Below are 19,657 nucleotides of genomic sequence, written 5' to 3' on the forward strand. Positions count from 1 at the left end.
ATCATAGTGTAGATGTGGTTGATGTTAATGTAGACTTGCTGCTGGGTGCATGATTCCAGTATATGATGTCTTTATTTTCCATGTATGCAACCTGCAATTAACCACTTTGCGTTAAGAGAAAATAAATAAAATAACCAACTGGGTAAATAAAGGAAGCAACATATTTATGAATTTTTCGTTTTTATTTTTTTATTTTTATTTTTTTAAAACTTAGGGTATATAAAGCATCTAGTAATTTAAAATAATAACGAAAAATAAAATTAGGAAAGAGTTTAGAAAAATTGGGTTGCCTTCCAATAAGCGCTTTATTTTAAGTCTGTAGCTAGACGTTGCAGAAGTCTGGTGGCTAGATCATTGGTTCCTTCAGAGTCAAAGACTCGTCTGCAGTGTCAAAAGGTGACTCCACATATGGTTTCAGCCGTTAGCATTCACCTTGAATGTGTTACCTTGAGCCTCATTAGTTATTTCAACTGCCTTATGAGAAAAGACTTTAGAAACCAGATACGGTCTAGTCTAGCGAGATTTCAATTTCCCTGGAAACAACTTTAACCTTGAACTAAATAACAGAACTTTTTGCCCTGGTTGAAATTCTTTCCGTAAAATTTGACTATCATGAAACACCTTGGTTCTTTCCTTGTAGATGCGAGAACTTTCATAGGCACCCGACGAATTTCCTCCAGCTCATTGAGATGCGATTTTTGTTGTTCCCCAGTTGAATCATATGAAAATTTTAACTTTTTAATTCCCCAGTAAGCCTTATGCTCAAGCTCCATAGGTAGATGACATGCTTTCCCATAAATGAGTTGAAATGGTGACATCCCAATAGGAGTCTTATATGCTGTCCTGTAAGCCCACAAAGCATCATTTAATTTTAAACTCCAATCTTTACGTGTAGAATTAACTGTTTTCTCCAAAATGCGCTTTAATTCTCTGCTTGAAACTTCAACTTGACCTGATGTCTGTGGATGATAAGGTGTAGCCACGTGATGATTAATCCCATACTTTGCCAGTAATTTAGCGAATGATTTATTAATAAAATGCTTCTCCCCATCACTAAGAATAATGCGCGGAATGCCAAAACGTGGAAATATAACTCCTTGGAGGATCTTCAGGACCATTGATCCTTGATTAGTTTGTGCTGCAATGGCCTCGACCCACTTAGAAACATATTCTACGGCAACTAAAATATATTGGTTACCATTAGAAGATGGAAATGGGCCCATGAAATCAATACCCCAAAATCAAATAATTCAACAATTAAAATACTTTGTTGGGGCATCTCATTCCTTTTAGACTGGTTGCTGACTCTTTGACGCCAATCACATGCCTTGCACCAATTATGTGCATCTTTAAAAACTATGGGCCAAAATAACCCACTTTGCAAAATTTTGTCTGCTGTCTTTTTTTGCCCAAAATGTCCCCCACATGCATAATGATGAGCAAATTTTAGAACACTTTCCTGTTCAGCTTCAGGAATGCACTTGCGAATAATCTGGTCTGGGCAATACTTATACAAGTATAGCTCATCCCAGAAATAATGCTTTACATCAAATAAAAACTTCTTTTTCTGCTGGAACGTAAAATCTGGATGCACTACACCCCGAGCTAAATAATTAACAATATCAGCAAACCAATGTGTATTGATTTGGACAACAAATAGCTATTCATCTGGAAAACTCACTCAATGGTAGGGAATCCTCTTCTGAAGCTGTTGGAATAATTAATCAAGATAAATGGTCAGCCACCACATTTTCACTGCCCTTTTTATCCTTAATTTCTAGGTCAAACTCTTGCAATAAAAGAATCCATCGAATCAACTGAGGCTTAGCGTCTTTTTTAGACATCAAATACTTCAAAGCTGCATGATATGTATAAACAATCACTTTAGCCCCAACTAAATAAGCTTGAAATTTTTCCAGTGCAAAAACAACTCCCAATTATTCTTTCTTTGTGGTTGCATAGTTTAGCTGTGCATCATTGAGGGTTCGACTAGCATAATAAATCACTTGGGGAAGCATATCTATTCGTTGTCCAAGAACTGCTCCAATTACATAATCTGAAGCGTCACACATTAATTCAAAAGGTAAACTCCAATTAGGGGCTGCAATAATGGGTGCTGTAGTGAGGAGTGTTTTTAACTTGTTGAAGGCCTCCAAACAAGCCTCACCAAAAACAAAATGAGCATCGTTAGCCAACAAATTGCACAATGGTCAGCTAATCATGGAAAAATCCTTGATGAACCGTCTACAAAACCCAGCATGACCAAGAAAAGATCGAACACTTTTAACAGTTGTTGGTGGTGGTAGCTTTGCAATTACGTCAATTTTAGCCTTATCAACCTCAATACCCCTATTAGAAATTAAGTGGCCTAGAAAAATCCGTTGCTTGACCATGAAATGACACTTTTCCCAATTTAAAACTAGGTTTGTCTTAATCATCTCTCAAGAACTAGAGACAAATTCTGCAAACATTGATCAAAAGAATCCCCAAAAAACGGAAAAAGTCATCCATAACTACCTCAACTAATTGTTCTACCAAACTGAAAATATGCTCATCATGCATCGCTGAAATGTTGTAGGAGCATTGCATATGCCAAAAGGCATTCTCTGATATGCAAAAGTTCCAAAAGGACAAGTAAAGATTGTCTTCTCTTGATCCTCAGGTGCAACTGTAATCTGGTTGTACCCTGAATATCCATCCAAGAAACAATAGAAAGCACGACCAGCCAACTTTTCCAACATTTGATCAGTGAATGATAATGGAAAATGATCTTTTCTAGTACCTGCATTGATCTTTCTGTAATACGCCACCCAGTAGTCAAACTTGTAGGCACAAGTTCATTATTACCATTCTTCACAACTGTAATTCCAGAACGCTTGGGCACCACTTGTGTTGGACTAATCCACTTACTATCTGAAATTGGGTAGATCATCCCAACATCTAAAAGCTTCATAACTTCATTACGAACAACTTCTTCATAATTGGATTCAAACGGCGTTGAGCATCAATGGTGGGCTTTACTCGATCATCCATCAAAATTCTATACATACAAATTGTAGGGTTGATTCCTTTAATGTCTGCTATAGTCCAACCAATTGCATCTTGATAATTTCTTAATATGCGCAACAACTTTTCTTCTTCTGTTGGTGATAAATCAGCAGTAATAATAACTGGTAGTGAAGAATCTACCCCCAAATAAGCATATTTTAAGTGTTCTAGGAGCACTTTTAACTCCAATTTAGGTGGCTGTATTAAGACGGCTGCAACGGTTTTTTTGGCTTCCCCAAACTCTCAAAAACATGCCTTCAACGGGGGTGTTGGAAAGAGACTTTCCAAAGCTGAAACATACTCAAAAACTTCTTCATCTTGTGTATTTTTATTCCCAAACCCATGCGACACATTTAAGAACAGATCAAATGTCAAACGAGGCATAATTTCAACATGCATTAAGCTGTCCAACGTGTCAACGCGCATACAATCTTGCACATCAGCTAGGCTTTTAGTTGCTTCAAATAAATTGAAAACAACAGATTGATCTTGCACTCTAAGTGTAAGTGTCCCAACTTCTACATCAATTGAGGTTCGAGTAGTAGCCATGAACGGACGTCCCAAAATAATTGGTGTTTGCATATCTTCATCCATATCCAAGATCACAAAATTTTCAGGAAGATAGAGATTATCCACTTTAATAATGAGGTCCTCAATAATTCCTCTAGGATAAGCAACTGAACGGTCTGTGAACGGTCCGCTAATTGTAGAATAACTGATGTAGGCTTGATTTCTCCTTGTCCTAGCCTCTGAAAAACAGAAAAGGGCATTAAATTAATACTTGCACCCAAATCAATTAAAGCATGTTTAAAATTTGAGTTTCCAATTGTGCATGAAATTGTATAACTCCTTGGTCTTGTTTCTTTGGAGGCAATTTATGTAATAAAACTGCGTTGCATTGTTATGTTAAAATCACATTTTCAAAATCCACAAGCTTCTTTTTCTTTGTGCAAACATCCTTCAAGAACTTGGCATAAGATGGAATGTTTTTTATTACATCAATTAACGGTAGATTAATCTAAACTTTAGACAAAGTTTTCATAAAATCTGTCAACTATTGATCTGTAGCATGAAGCTTCAACCTTTCAGGGATAAGGCGTAGCAGGCTCATAAACACGTTGTGCAGCAATATCTACACTATTTTCGGAACTGTTCAAAGGCTGCGTAGAATCTTTTAAATTGTCAAATTTTTCAACATTTCCCGAATTTGCTTTTGGCTGTAATGCTACCTGCGAATTTCCAACACAATTTTCAAGTCTATTATCATAACTTTTGCTAGAACGTAAAATTCTAACTGCCTTACAATCTGCACCTCCCCTTGGATTCAGTTCGGTTTGGCTAGGAAATGTATCCGGTGCTCTTTTTGAAACCTGCAAAGCAATCTGCCCAATTTGTTTTTCCATATTTTTCATTATTGCTTGCAGATTTTGGATTTCTTGACTGGTAGTATTTGCTAATTTTTCAATTCTAACCTCCCAAGCAGCCTTACGTGCAGTCGGTTGCTGTACCTGCTGTTGGAATTGTGGCCTAGGGTGCGGATCTTTGTCCCACTTTAAATTAGGAAGTTCTCTCCAACCTGAGTTGTAGAAATTTGAATATGGGTCATATCGGGGATGTTGAAATTATTAAATGTATTAACCTGCTCCGCTGTAAACTCTGGATAAGCACCTTTATGTGGACAGCTCAAAAAATCATGAGTTTTCATGTTGCAAATGCTGCAGGCAGCTTATAATGGCTGCTATACAGCAACCTGTGAAATTGAAATTCTTTGTAACATGTCAAATTTGGCATCAAGCCTTTTTTCCATTTTTTCAAATTGTGCGGTAACATATGGAGAGTTGTTAGACATCTCAAAAACATCCCTAGATTGCTGCCCATTGTTGTGTATCCGTTGCCATTTTTTCAAATAATAAACATGCCTCTTGTGCATTTTTATCCTCGTACGAACCTCCACATGAAGCGTTAACAAGAGTTTTTGTTGTCATATTTAACCCTCTAAAAAATATATGCATTTGATCAGTATTGTTAATACCAGAATGTGGACATTTTCTGATCAACTCTTTGAACCATTCCCATGCCTCAAGAAACTCTTCATTTGGTTTTTGGGCAAAAGATAAAATCTGAGTTCTCATGTCAAGAGTCTTTGAAGTCGGATAATACTTGTTTAAGAATTTTTTACTGAGTTGGGCCCAAGTACTAATGCTTCCAGATGGAAGTGAAAGGAGCCATCTCCTTGCTTGATCTTTTAATATGTGAGGAAATAATCGAAGCTTAATAGATTTGGCTGAAATCCTCTCACCAAAATAGTCTTGCATCCCATTAAAAATTCTGCAATGTGCATGTTAGGATCATCGGTTGAGAACCCATGAAATGTAGGTAGAATATTCAACATGTGCTGCTTTATTTCGAATGTAGACCCTTCCTCCATTTCCGGATAAGTAATGCAACTTGGTATGTTAGTAGCATGAGCTGTTAAAGAATCACCCAAAGGATCACCAGCCTCTGGAATAACAAAAGCCATTTTTTTTCGCTGTGCAGATCCTTAGAAAACAAGGATTGAAGAAAAGGCCCTTGCTGGGAAGGAACCCACTGCAAATTTCTTTCCCTACGTCGCCTACTTAAAGATTGCTGAGGTTCTGGATCAAATGGAATCAGTTGTTTCGCTGCTAATCTAGTGCTGACCATGCACATATTGTTGTAATATGCATTGTAATCTGTAAAAATAAAATAAGAACGAAAATTAAAATTTCTTTTTATTTTTTATGTATATATACAGCAATAACTAAATGAAAATCTAATTAGAACGAATTATTTTAAATAATCCCTGTCAACGATGCCAATTTCTTGATAGAGAATTTACCACACACGCAAACAGGCTAAAAACTCCTATAATATTTGCAAGAATAATAAGGTTATTGTAGTATAAATGGATTTTGCAAGGTCGTTTTCCACAAGGATTATTAAATAAATCGAAGCAAACCATTTTTCAATTAATTATTATAAAGCAGAGAGATGATTGATTTGATAACCTATTTAAATTAGAACGAATTTAATTTATAAAAGAAACTAATATGCAATAATAAAGCTGAAAGAAAAAGAAACAGTTTTTAAAATACCAATTTATAAAAGCACTAGGGTTCCACCATCACTTAGCAATCTTATGCATTTTTACCAATTACTTATGATCTATACATGCCACATTGAAGGTTAGGCTTTCCTAATTTATATTCTACTTGGAACCTCCAATATAGAACGTATATCTAACATGCACTCCGTATGACGTTCAGATCAAATCTAAACATGAGAGACTCATTATGCTTTATGAAAACCCTTTGAAAAACCATGCAACCCTTAAGACGTGGTGTTCATCTTAAGTGAAATTACAATTATTAACCACAAGAAGCCATCGTCAATTTCAGGGAATCTTCCGATTAAAATGGCATCAAATTACTTTTCCAAAGATCCTAAGGGTGATCAAGCATTAAGACAATTAGATAGTTTTAATCATGGTAATTAATAATTCAAAGTGTGCATGCAATCAATCATAAGCAATTAAATAAAAATTACATATTCATGCTAAGGCTCAAGACTTCGCCCTAGCAAAAAGAATTAGTTATGCATATTCATACTTAAAATCATAGAAAATGTTATTAAGAATAGAAGGAATGAAAACACCTTAAATTAGAAAATCTCCAAGAACCCTAGCAATTACTCTCTATCTCCAAAGTTGCATAAAAGAAAGCTTCGTCCCAAACTAGAGTTGACTAAAACCTTAAATATCTCACTCAAAGCCAACTACACAAACCCTAGGAACTAAGTCTCTTATTTCCACTAGGAAGCTCACTAATAATAAAATATATTAAAACATAAAGTCCTAATGAAGTTAGGATAAACTGCACATAAACTGTCTAGCTACGTTTTAGCCTCAAATCTCTTCTAAATCCGGCCCATAATGGTTTATTTTGAAGATCAGGACGTTTTGAAAACATCTCCAAAAGGCCACGAACCCATCCGAGGTCATCTTGGGCTACAAAAACGCAATTAAAGCCCAAAATGTCACTATTCTAGCACTACACATTGCTCCTTTATTTTATTGCCAGAAAATCATCGCTTGGTAGAAAAATTTGATATTTTGATATGATCAAGCGAAGTGACTCACGATCGTCCTTTAACTAGAATTACTCCAAAATTCGTCCATTTGACCATGTTTTTCTCCAGCGGAATTTGGAAGTCCTATATTAGAAATACAATTCAAAGTATCAAAATTCTTCCAAAATATTAACCAAAATATACCAAGAATAGGGTTAAATATATAATATAAAATTCGCTCATTAGCAGTGCAGGATCATCGAGGCAGCCTAATTAGCCTGGTCAGGGACGCGGTGTACAAGGACATGGAAATCAAGGTAACAGGGGTCGTGGAAGACGACAATAGCCACAGGGCTGTGTTCACCATATCACCTTGCAGGATGCCCAAAACAATCCTGATTTGATTATGGGTACATTAAATATGCTTGGCCATCTTACTAAAGTATTAATTGATTCTGGTGCGACACACTCTGTTATTTCTCATACGTTTGTTCAGACGACGCAACCCTACCCTACACCTCTCGGTTATGAGTTACAGTTTTTGATGCCTAGAGGTGAGACATGTTATGTTAGCTAGGTATACCAAGGATGTCCTGTTCTAGTGGAGGACATCATTATGCCACCTAATCTTGTTCCATTAGATATTGTTGATTCCGATGTTATTCTAGGCATGGATTGGTTACACTACAATCGTGCTAAGATGGATTGTTATGAGAAGATAGTTACTTTTCATCGCCCGGGTTTGCCTGTGGTTACATTTGTGGGTGTACGTAGTGGACTAAGGCACGACATTATCTCTGGGCTAAAAGGTTATTGAGGAAAGGTTGTCAGGGTTATTTGGCTCACGTCGTATTGAATGAGGATACGCATACTTGTGTGGAGGATGTACGTGTAGTTAGGCATTTCCTTGATGTTTTCCCTAACGATTTACCTGGATTACCACCAGATAGAGAAGTGGAATTCACTATTGATTTACTCCAGGTACAGATCCTATTTCCTTAACTTTTTATCGAATGGCTCCAGCAGAGTTGAGGGAATTGAAAACCCAGTTGCAGGAATTGGTTGATAAGAGTTTCATTTAGCCTAGTATTTCACCTTAGGGAGCTCCAGTTTTGTTTGTACGAAAGAAAGACGGGACTTTGAGGCCGTGTATCGATTATCGACAGCTGAATCGGGTAACAATTAAAAACTGCTATCCGTTGTCGCGTATAGATGATTTATTTGATCAACTTCGAGGTGTGTGCATATCCTCCAAGATTGATTTGAGGTCCGCGTATTATCAATTAAAGATTAAAAGTGAAGATGTTCCTAAGACGGCTTTCAGGACTCGATATGGTCATTACAAATTTCTCGTGATACCATTCGGGTTAACGAATGCACCCATAACTTTTATGGACCTAGTGAATCGAGTATTTAAGCCATACCTCGACAGATTTGTTATTGTCTTTATTGATGATATCTTGGTGTATTCTAAGTCTAAGGCAGAGTATGTTCGACATCTTACCTTGGTTCTGAAGAAATTGAGGGAGCACAAATTATATGCTAAGTTTAGCAAATGCCAATTTTGGTTAGATCAAGTGGCATTTTTGGGGCATGTAATATCAGCTTAGGGTATTTAGGTAGATCCATAGAAAGTAGCTGTAGTTGAAAATTGGGAGCAACCACGAACCGTCATTGAGGTACGAAGTTTTCTGGGCTTACCAGATTATTATCGACGGTTTGTTAAAGATTTTTCAACTATAGCTTTACCACTGACGAGGTTGACTAGAAAAGATGTTAGATTTGAGTGGGATGATGATTGTGAGCGAAGTTTCCAGCAACTAAAGTATTGTCTCACACACGCACCTGTTTGGAGCTTCCAGACGACGATGGTAATTTTGAGATTTACAGTGATGCTTCCTTAAATGGCTTAGGCTGCGTATTAATACAGCATGGCAGGGTGATTTCATATGCCTCGTTACAGTTGAAGCCACACGAGATGAACTACCCTACCCATGATCTCGAGCTTTCTGCCATCATTTTTTGCCCTGAAGATTTGGAGACATTACTTATATGGAGAAAGGTGCAAGATTTTCACAGATCATAAAAATCTCCAGTATCTATTCACCCAGAAAGATCTTAACCTTCGACATTAGAGATGGATAGAATTACTCAATAATTATGATTGCACGATTGAGTATCATCCTGGTCGTGCAAATGTGGTGGTAGATGCACTTAGTAGGAAATCTCAAGGTCGTATTAATGCTTTATATGCTTGCCATATCCTTCTCCTCATAGAATTGAGATCTACTAGAGTTGATTTGGGAGTGATAGATCGGGAAGAAGCTTTACTTGCCAGTTTCCAGGTCAGACCAATTTCAATTAATCGTGTGGTCAAGGCTCAAATGAATGATGAGGAATCTTAGGAATTATCAGAGGTAGTATCGTGAGGGAAAAAGAAGGATCTCAGAATTTGGGAATCCGATGGCATGCTTATGCAGGGAAGTCGAATGTACGTGTCGAATATTGCAGAATTAAAGAACGATATTCTTGACGAAGCACATATATTAGCTTATGCGATGCATCCTGGAAGTACAAAGATGTATCACACTATTCGACCTTTTTACTATTGGCCTGGCATGAAAAGATAGATTGCTGAATACGTGAGTAGATGTGCAATTTGCTAGCAAATCAAAGCTGAGAGGAAGAAACCTTTTGGATTAATGTAGCCACTTCCCGTGTGGAAATGGGAAAATATTACCATGGATTTCGTGTACAAGCTTCCTCATACGTGAAATGGTTATGATGGCATCTGGGTGATAGTGGATCAGCTTACTAAATCAGCACACTTTATACCAGTTTGTGAGAACTATTTCTTAAGCCGATTAGCTAAGTTATTTATAGCAGGGATTGTTAAATACCACGGGGTTTCGGTTAGTATTATTTCTAATCGGGATCCTAGGTTCACTTCTAAGTTTTGGGTGGCATTTCAGGAAGCTCTTGGTTCGAAATTGCATTATAGTATGGCGTATCATCCACAGACATACGGGCAATTCGAGAGAACCATCCAGAAGTTAGAAGATATGTTAAGATCTTCAGTGCTACAATTCCGCGATGCTTGGCATAAGCGTTTAGATTTGATGGAGTTTGCCTACAATCATAGTTACCATTCTAACATCGGGATGTCACCTTTCGAGACACTCTGTGGTAAATCTTGTCGTACTCCTTTATGTTGGTCAAAAGTTGGTGAGAGGGTGTTGGTGGGCCCAGAAATTGTTGATGAGACTACCTAGAATATTCAGGTAATTAAAGCTAACCAGAAAACGGCCCAGGATCGATAGAAAAGCCTTGCTGACAAGGACTCCACTGATAAGGTGTATAAAGTTGGAGATTGGGTATTTTTGAAGTTATCTCCATGGAAGGGCGTAGTACGGTTTAGTAAGAAAGGTAAGTTAAGTCCTCACCACATTGGACCATACCTGATCATCGAACGAGTCGGTGAGGTCGCCTACAGACTTGAGTTACTTCCAGAATTATCACGGGTACACGATGTCTTTCATGTTGCTATTCTTCATCATTATGTCTCCGATCTATCACACGTGATACCTCCTCAACCACTAGAAATTAATCTAGACCTGAGATATGATGAGGAACAAATGACGATTTTAGATTGGAAGGATAAGGTTCTTAGGAATAAAACTGTGCGCATGGTGAAAGTTTTGTGGAGGAACCATTCAGTAGAGGAGGCCACTTGGGAGATAGAAGATTGTACGAGAGATTTATATCCACGATTGTTTTATGGATATTGATGTGTTGTATACTGGTGTACAAAAATTTCGGGGACGAAATTTTATTAAGGGGGTAGGTTGTGACGACTTGTCCCAAATTAATATATATTTTATCCTCGAATGTGTGGAAATGATGATTATGCCCTCTAGGCTTAGTGACGTGGATGTATGTATATAGTGTTAAAGTATTTTTCTCGCTGACATAATTAAATTGTATGCGTCATTACGAGCGTGTTGACGCAAGTTAGGGCTGAATTGGATTCGTAATGGAAAATTTCTGAGTAAACGAATTAGTAAATGGGTGGAATGATATTATTTGGATGACTACTTCTTAGTCACCAATCAATTGAATTCCTACAACTTGGAGCCCAATCAAATTTTTGGGTTAGTTTTACTTCTTTTGGATCCTAAAACTCTCTCTCTTTCTTTCTCTCATGGTAGCCCAATTAGGGCCTGAGATTTCTTTTTCTTTTGGCCAACCCATGACTACACACACATACATACATATGTGCAAACCCTTCTCCCTTCTCTCTTATCGATCTTTCTTTCCCATCCGTACAACCAAGTTCTACAACTTTCAAACACCATCAAAACCTTACGGATCAATCTTGAGGATTTCCTGTTTATACTCTTTTCGAGCTCTAGAGTCTTGTGAGACCACTTACTAAGCGAGTTGACCCCAAAAACCTTGGATTTCAGAAACTCTAGTAAGGAGCTAAAATGACTTTGACATGATCGTGGGTGATTTAATTGGTTTTGAGGCTTAAGAAGGTGTTTCCCTAGTCTTCCCAACACTTTGGTGTTATTTTGAAGTGTTTTAGATGTCGAGACACGTGGGTTCACTGAGTTACAGACTTTGTCGGAATTTCGAGGGACTTTTTGACCATTTTCCATCAGTTTTAGGACCTCTAAGAGGTAAGGATTTGTTCTTCTTGTTGAGAGGTTTAAATCTATATAAAATTCATGGAATTTGGTTCAATTTTGAAGAAGATATTGAAGTTTAAAGTTTTTCCAGTTTCCGGTGTAATGGACGGCAGCTCTGGTGAGGACCACTGGAAAAGACAAGGAACATTCCGTCAACTTTGATGGAATATATTAATGGCGTCAGGTATCACCATTAGTTTTTAGACGGAATATGCTGTTATTTAATGGAATATTCCCTAACGCCGTTAAAGATTTCGTCCATGTGCCAGAAAATTATTCTAAAAATATGAGGATGCTTGTGGTGTTGAGTACGCCATGATGGTATATTCATACACCCCAATTGAGCGACGTATGAGAAGTTATTACACGATTTTGGTTATGTACTTAAAATTAATGTCAAAATAGTTGTTTCACATATAGGTGAGACGTTTTCGGAGGAACAGCGCAGCTAGGCGGGACTCAGGGGTTACGACCCAGCTACATACCAGTGAGTGGGCTTTTGGTTTATATGTGTGTGTGTGTGTGTGTGTGTGTGTGTGTGTGTGTGTGTGTGTGTGTGTGTAAGTGTGTGTGTGTGTGCGTGTGTGTGTGTGTGTTTCCCAGAAACTGTTTTAAATGGAATTCGTTTAAAATGCCATGTCATGTTTGCTTTATATTTTAGCATATGCATTAGTTTAGCTTTGAATAATATTGCATGATGCTGCGGAAACCCAGGTAAGTTCAGGTGAGGGTATATTGACGGTATGGTTGCATGGTAGTTGATTATGAGTTGATGCACGTAGAGCTTATTGTCCTGCACCCTAGTGTTAGAGCTCTGCCAGTGGCTAGGGCCTAGCCTTCACGTGATCATTCACCTCCCGCACTATACGTTCAGCTTAGATCCAAGTCAGGTGCCAACCTGTCGTACAGACCACATTAGCATAGCCTCACATGATCGTAGCACTTGAGCGTACTTATTTATACCCAGCCTGTCGTACAGACCAAATTAGGTGGTTTCAACTCATGTGCAGGTTTAGTGCCGTACAGGTCACATTAGGTGACTCCAGCTAGATTGATGAGCAATTGGTTCAGTCGTACAGGTCACATTCGGTGACTCTGGCTGGCATATCAGTTTTGCATTGATTTATATCACCTGGCTTACATATTTACTGCTGAGATAGTGACATGGCATATACCTGATTTTCGTTGCTCTCAAACCTGATTTCTTTATACGTATGTAGTACTATTTTCTGAAAAATTATACGGGTTTTATGGTGATGGGTTATTATGTTTGAAAAATGAAAAGGTTTTTAAAAGCTTTGTCTTTGCCCACTCACGTTTTCTGTTTTGCGCCCCTCCAGGTTGTAGTTAGACGTTCGTGTTGTTAACTCACGAGGACTCTACGGCGGTTCTGATAGACTCCAAGTAATGTAGGGTTTTCTTTCATATCCTGTATAATTAGTATTTAGCATGCTAGACTACACTTAAGTTATCTATGCTCTGAGGATGTGTATCTTTGCTGTTAATATCTTCACTCGCACTTCTATACTTACCTAGTGTAAATTATTTAGTTTTGATTTTTAATTACTCACACTTTTGTATCATAATCACTTTCGCACTGCGCTCATGGCTACATCACCCTCATGTGACGGCCAACATGCCTCGAGTTAGGTCGGGGTGTGTCATTTGGGGTTTAGGCTCATTAACAGTGATGATCTTTACCTTCCATCCATTAGGATTTTTTTTATTTTTTTTAACACCTTGAAAATAAACTTGAATTGTCAAAAACTCTCTAAGCCGAATTCTCCAAAATAGTGTGTAGAGAATTGTAATGGCTAATTAGCCTTATTTATACTACTACAAAATAAAATCCTTCCTAGAAAAGGTCTTAGAATAAACTACTAAACAAAATAAATTAAGAGAAACAAGAAAACAATCTCCTAGTCAAACACGGAGAAATTAGGAAACAAAATAAATTAAGAGAAACAATGAAACAATCTCCTAGTCCAGCAAAACTGATCAGCCACGGTCTAGGCCTTAGACTATCTCTAAAGAAGATGTCAAAAAATGCCACATAGACGTATAATAGTAACAAATGACGTACCATTTACACCAACTGAGATGTCAAAGTTAACATGGAAAGAAGGCTAAGCTGACATGGACAAAGAGATGTCAAATATGAAGTTGCCTTCAAATATGGATTTTGCTATTTCCAAAGGCATTCTACTTGTCTTACCTTAAATACTTGCATATTTAAATATTATTTTATTATTTTTAAACCAACAACAACCTAACTTTTACTATTTTTGTTTTAGAAAAACATAAATGAAAAAATAAATTTTGGAAATCGGGTGGAAGGAAAATATTGATAATATTTCAAATTGCCAATTTAGCCATCAAATTGAAAATTGATGTTTTTGAATTTGACGTATCCTTTGGAGATGCTCTTAGACACCTCCAAAATAGGCCGAACATGACTCTTTTTGAAACTTGAGATGTCTTGAACATATTTCCATATGCGCTGGCATCCAAAAGACACCATCTTGGATGCCAGAGGGCCCAAATAAGCCCAAAACATCACTTTGAGAGCTTCTCATGCTTGTCCTTTATTTCATCGCCATAAAGTATCCGCTTGGTAGAAGAATATGAAATTTTGACACGAACAAGTTGAAAGACTCAAGAACTCTTCCACTTAGAATCACTCCAAAATTCATCTGTTTGATCAATTTTTGCTCAAGAGGAAGTTGCACGTCCTACATTAAGGATATAAATCAAAGTATCAAAATCTCACCAAAATAACCAATAAATTATAACTAAGATAGAGTAAAATATAGAGCATAATATCAACACATCAGGGTGGGGTAGGTGAATAAATTAGTTGTGAACTTGCATTTTCGAGAGTCAAACTTAAGACCTCTCACTTACAAGTGAAGAACAATACCATTAGACTGTAATATCAAATGGTCCTAAAATAATTCTCTTAAATTCCATGAAGAATCAATGGAGTGGTGAGAAGCAATTAGGTGATCACCATGGCGAGAGAAGAGCGAGGAGGCAGCAATGGGGGAAACAAAAAACCCTAAAATCAGGGTTGGATTCATTTCCAAGACCGAGGTTTTTTTTTATAATAGATGTGATTATCCCCTCAATTGTCTCAAGATTTTTTTTTAATTGATGTGGCAATTGAGATCAGCTGCTTCATCAAATGGTACGAAGTTTTTATATATTTAGGCGATACGAATAGCATTATTCAAATAAAATTTGCTAGGATGACCGATCATGCACATGCAAGTTTTCATAACCAGCTGATTTTTTTAAGGAAAATTAATGAAAAATGTTTGAAAATTTAAGTTTTAACGATAAGGACAAAATAAAAGGTAAAGTGAATAATATCAGGATTGACTTTTTTGTATAAAAATATGATTTTTTGTTAAAATAAACATGACCGGAAAGCTTTTCGCTAAAGTTCTCTTTTTTTATTATAAGTATTTGCCCTTTTTTAATCCTAAACTAGCAAGGGCACAGCCAATTTCATTTTCAGTTTCTATTTTATCTAATTACCCAATGATAATATGAATTGTCCATCAAACTTCTCTTCCATCTTAGCCAAGTATTGTCCATGTGGGAAACCTATGAGGGTAAACAACTCATTTTGTCCTTCACTAAGAGTTAGACTGAAGGGAGAAAAAGTAGAATTTGGTTGAGGATAATTGTTAGTGCGAGACAAAATGACTTTTTTTTTTTTTTTTCCTTATAAGTTTTTCAAGTGGACAACACATGATAAGGATGGGCAAAATGTTGGAAAGAAAATTCAAAAATCTAACGGTAAGGGAGATTTGGCTAATTATAAAGTTTATTGTGACAGTTGAATGGAAGAAAGGTAGAATTGGTTGCCAGCATAAGTATTAGTGAGACAAAATGATTCGTTTCCCTTTAAAACTTTTTCATGTGAAACAACACTTCACAAGGATGGAAGAAAAGTTGGATGGACAATTTAAAAGTTCATAGTGGTTAGCTAAAATAAAAGGAAATTTTGCTAATTATAAAAGTTCATAGTGGTTAGCTAAAATAAAAGTTCATAAAAGAAAATTAGGAATGCCTTAAGAGTTCAGAGATATCAATGAATATGTCTTTTTAGTTATACATAAGACATTTAGCAGCCCAATAAAAAAAGCAATGCCTTTTTTGTGTTGTTAAAATTCTATTTTTTTCCAAAAGTCTAAATACGTGAACAACATAAGTCCTGATACGATAAAAAAAAATTGAAGTACTACGAGTACTCTCAATAACTTATAAGCATATACATAATCTTTTATTTTCCTAAAGTGCCTCTTAATTTCCCAAAGATGTGACACATAACAAAAAAAATGCTATCTAACTTATTTTATCAATACAATTCCTAATTTACCCTAAAAGTCAAAGAGAATTTTGAACAAACCTCCCTCCCTTCACCGAGAACTGACAGCAACCAATCACCCTGCCACCACAAACTCACGGCGAGACAACGATCCCTTCATTGATGGCAATGACTACACCAGCAACACCCCATTAATTCTCTCACTTCCTACTCTTAATTTTTCCATTCCTACTCTTAATTTTCTCCTCTTCCATTCTTACCTCGTAATGGAGCCTGAGCATGATCAGCTTCAACTCCAACCTTTAGATCTGCTGTCTGCAATCTCTGATCAAAATGCAGGGGTGGCCGACGACAATTTATAGTGCCCTTCCTCAACGTAAAGGAGGATTAGAACGAAGAATAGGAAGGTAGAAGGAGATAGAAAGAAAACGGCGAGGGGAAGGAAGAGAAGGGTGGGGTTGGGGGTGGGGCGGAGGTCGAAGACTCTGATGGGAATTCGAATCAGTTTTTTAACTAATTTTTTTTTTTAAATTTTTTTTTCTGAAATTTAGAATTAAATAGGAAGATTGTTTGCAACGTGTCAAAAAAGATTGCCAGGTGCCTAATATAGGCTATGTGTTAGGTATTTTTATGGTGGGAACACCAGCTCAGCTAGGGTACCGATACCCAGAAAAATTTCTCCAAGTTCCCAACCTCCACATAAATCACCAGAAGAGAAATTTTATTTGAACCCATATAACCTCCTTCTGCACCCAACTTACTATTTGCAGCCTTTTGATTTTTAACTAAACTATCAATCACTACTACAAATTTTTACATACATGACGCATTTTATGGGTCATGTTAAAAGTTTAATGACGCAAGGGTTTAGCGTCATCTTTGTGGGTGTCATTAAAAATATTTTTTATGACGTTGAAAGAGTATCATGTATTACTTTTAAGGATGCCCAATAAGCGTCATTAAATTAAGAACTTGTGTCATCTATTACCATTTAAGACACGGAATAAGGGTCATAAACATAGGAATGAGCGTCATGGTATACTAATCATCACATACGCACAGTGTCATGTATAGCTTTTAGAGACACCTAACAAGCATCATTGAATTAAAAAAGTGTGTCATCTATTTCAATTGGAGACGCGGAATATGTGTCATAAACAAAGGAATAAGCGTCATGGTACAATAAACATGACATCTGTATAGCGTCATATACTATAGCACTCCAACATCATTGAATATTAGCAACGACACACAAAGCATGTCATAAACAATTCAGTACATGTCCTGAAATATGTATGATGACATATATAAAAAGACTTAACATAATTCATCCAAGAAGCAAGATACTAAATTAAACAGTATTGCTTCATAAATTTGTAATTCATCCAATACCGAAGTATAACAAAAGACAATATAATGTGTAGAGTTTCCTACTAAAATAAAACTATAAGTTCACTTAATTTAAAATTTCACAAACTAGCTAATCTAGTGTTTCATCTATTGGGATGAAGTCATCAATATACTCAGCCCACTCTATTCTTAATGCATCAATTTCTTGTTGAGTGTATGTAGCTTTTTCTTTGAATTGCAACAAATCACAATTGAAGAGAACATGTTACAACAAGAACTAATTTCAATCATTAACTAATAAGGAAGTGGTTAATTAGCATCAACTAGCCCAGAAAGAACAAGGGCTCTCTACTCGTATATTTCGCTAATGTGTGTGTGCTTTTTTTTTTTTTTTTTTTCACTCGGTATAGAGCTAATAAAACGTCAAGCGAATAGACCCGCTTAAGTGCTCTTTGTAATAGTAGTACTAACCTTGGTAATAATTGAGCAGTTCGGATCATCAATGATTTCCTTCATGTATTTCATCACATAATATCCACATTCTACAATTCCTTCTTGCAAAGGGCACTGCATATAAAAATACAAAAAATATAAAATGTAAGTTAGTCAGATTAATTTAAAGCAGTCTCCACAACACACACAAGCACAGCAGAAACGCAAAAATAAAAACATATAAACAAAGAACTTTAAAAGGTTGTAAGATATCATGACCATAGCAATTCAAATAATCATTTCCACATATCGTTTGGTGTAACATATCAGTTTTTGTGCTCCTAGATACAAAACGCAAATAATTGTCGGCAACTTATCCATACATATAGTCTGGTCCCTAACTTTAGCCATTTAAAGATTACCTTTCTCCCTAACTTTAGCCATTTAGAAGATGTTCTATCACCACATATAGGGCATCCAGAGTATCCTTTCACACTACACCCAATAAGTTTCCGTAAGCAAGAAAGTCATTGATGGTCCATAATAACACAGCCTTTAACATAAAGTTCTTCTTATTGTATGCATCATAAGTTTCAACACCAACTTCCCATAGAGTTTTTAAGTCATCAATAAATGGTGCCACATAAACGTCGATATCATTACCTGGTTGCTTAGGGCCAGATACCAACAGTGTTAACATCATAAATTTTCGCTTCATGCATAACCATGGTGGAAGGTTGTAAGTGCCCATAATCACTGGCCAACAACTATATCTACTGCTTAAAGCGCTATGGGGATTAATCCCATCTGTTGAAATTGCTAGTCGGAGATTTCTTATGTCACCACCAAATTCTGGCCACATGTGGTCAACAAGCTTCCATGAGGGAGAGTCAACCGGATGACACAACTTACCGTCAACTTCTCTATCTTGGGCATGCCATATCAAATTCTTTACTGTCTTGCTATTATAAAACATTCTCTGAAATCTTGGAATAGGGGGAAAATACTATAGTACCTTTGCAGGTACCCCCTTGCTAGGTTCCCCAGAACTTTTGTTAACCTTCCATCTAGAAAAACCACATGTAGGACATGCAATTGCATCTAAATGCTCTTTCCTGTATATGATGCAATCATTGGGGCATGCATATATTTTTTCGTACTCAATTCCGAGAGAAAACAATGTATTTTTTTGCTTCATACACAGAGGGGGGTTTTTCATTCTTCCGTGGGAGCAATACTCCTAAAAATTCTAGTAAATTTGCAAATAGTTTATCACTACACCCATTCTTTGCTTTTATATTGTACAATCTGACCAAGGTTGATGACTTTGTGAAGTTTGAACCAGGGTATACAGGTTTCTCTGCATCCTCCAACAACTTCTCAAATTGTTTAGGATTTGAAGCAAAATGATCATAAGCTGCTTCCACCATCCTGATAATGTTATCTTCAACTATTTCTTCCCGATTACTCCTTTTCTCATTCTTACTATCTGGAACAGCTTCTCCATGCCAATACCATGTACAATAACTTTGATCTATACCATTGAAAAAGAGATCATCTCTTATCTCTTTATGATGTTACCACATTTTAGGCACGGACAACGTATGTAGTTAATATCAGTAGTGTGAAGCATCGCATGATTCAAAAAGTTTTCAACTCCTTCAGAATACATTTGTGATCTTCTATCCATAGACATTCAAGATTTATCCAT

At 36.6% G+C, this 19,657-nt stretch overlaps 4 pseudogenes; 1 reads left to right on the plus strand and 3 right to left on the minus strand.

Moving 5' to 3' along the window:
- Positions 1-242: 242 nt before the first annotated feature.
- On the minus strand, positions 243-1,419 carry LOC148691550 (uncharacterized; annotated as a pseudogene).
- Positions 1,420-3,743: 2,324 nt separating this feature from the next.
- LOC148691551 (uncharacterized) lies at positions 3,744-5,609 on the minus strand (annotated as a pseudogene).
- LOC137738524 (small nucleolar RNA R71) lies at positions 5,079-5,183 on the plus strand (annotated as a pseudogene).
- A 12,646-nt stretch (positions 5,610-18,255) lies between the features above and the next one.
- Positions 18,256-19,657, minus strand: LOC148691552 (uncharacterized; annotated as a pseudogene).

Source organism: Pyrus communis, chromosome 13, assembly GCF_041283825.1.
Source record: "Pyrus communis isolate YQ-2024b chromosome 13, ASM4128382v1, whole genome shotgun sequence".
NCBI lineage: Eukaryota > Viridiplantae > Streptophyta > Magnoliopsida > Rosales > Rosaceae > Pyrus > Pyrus communis.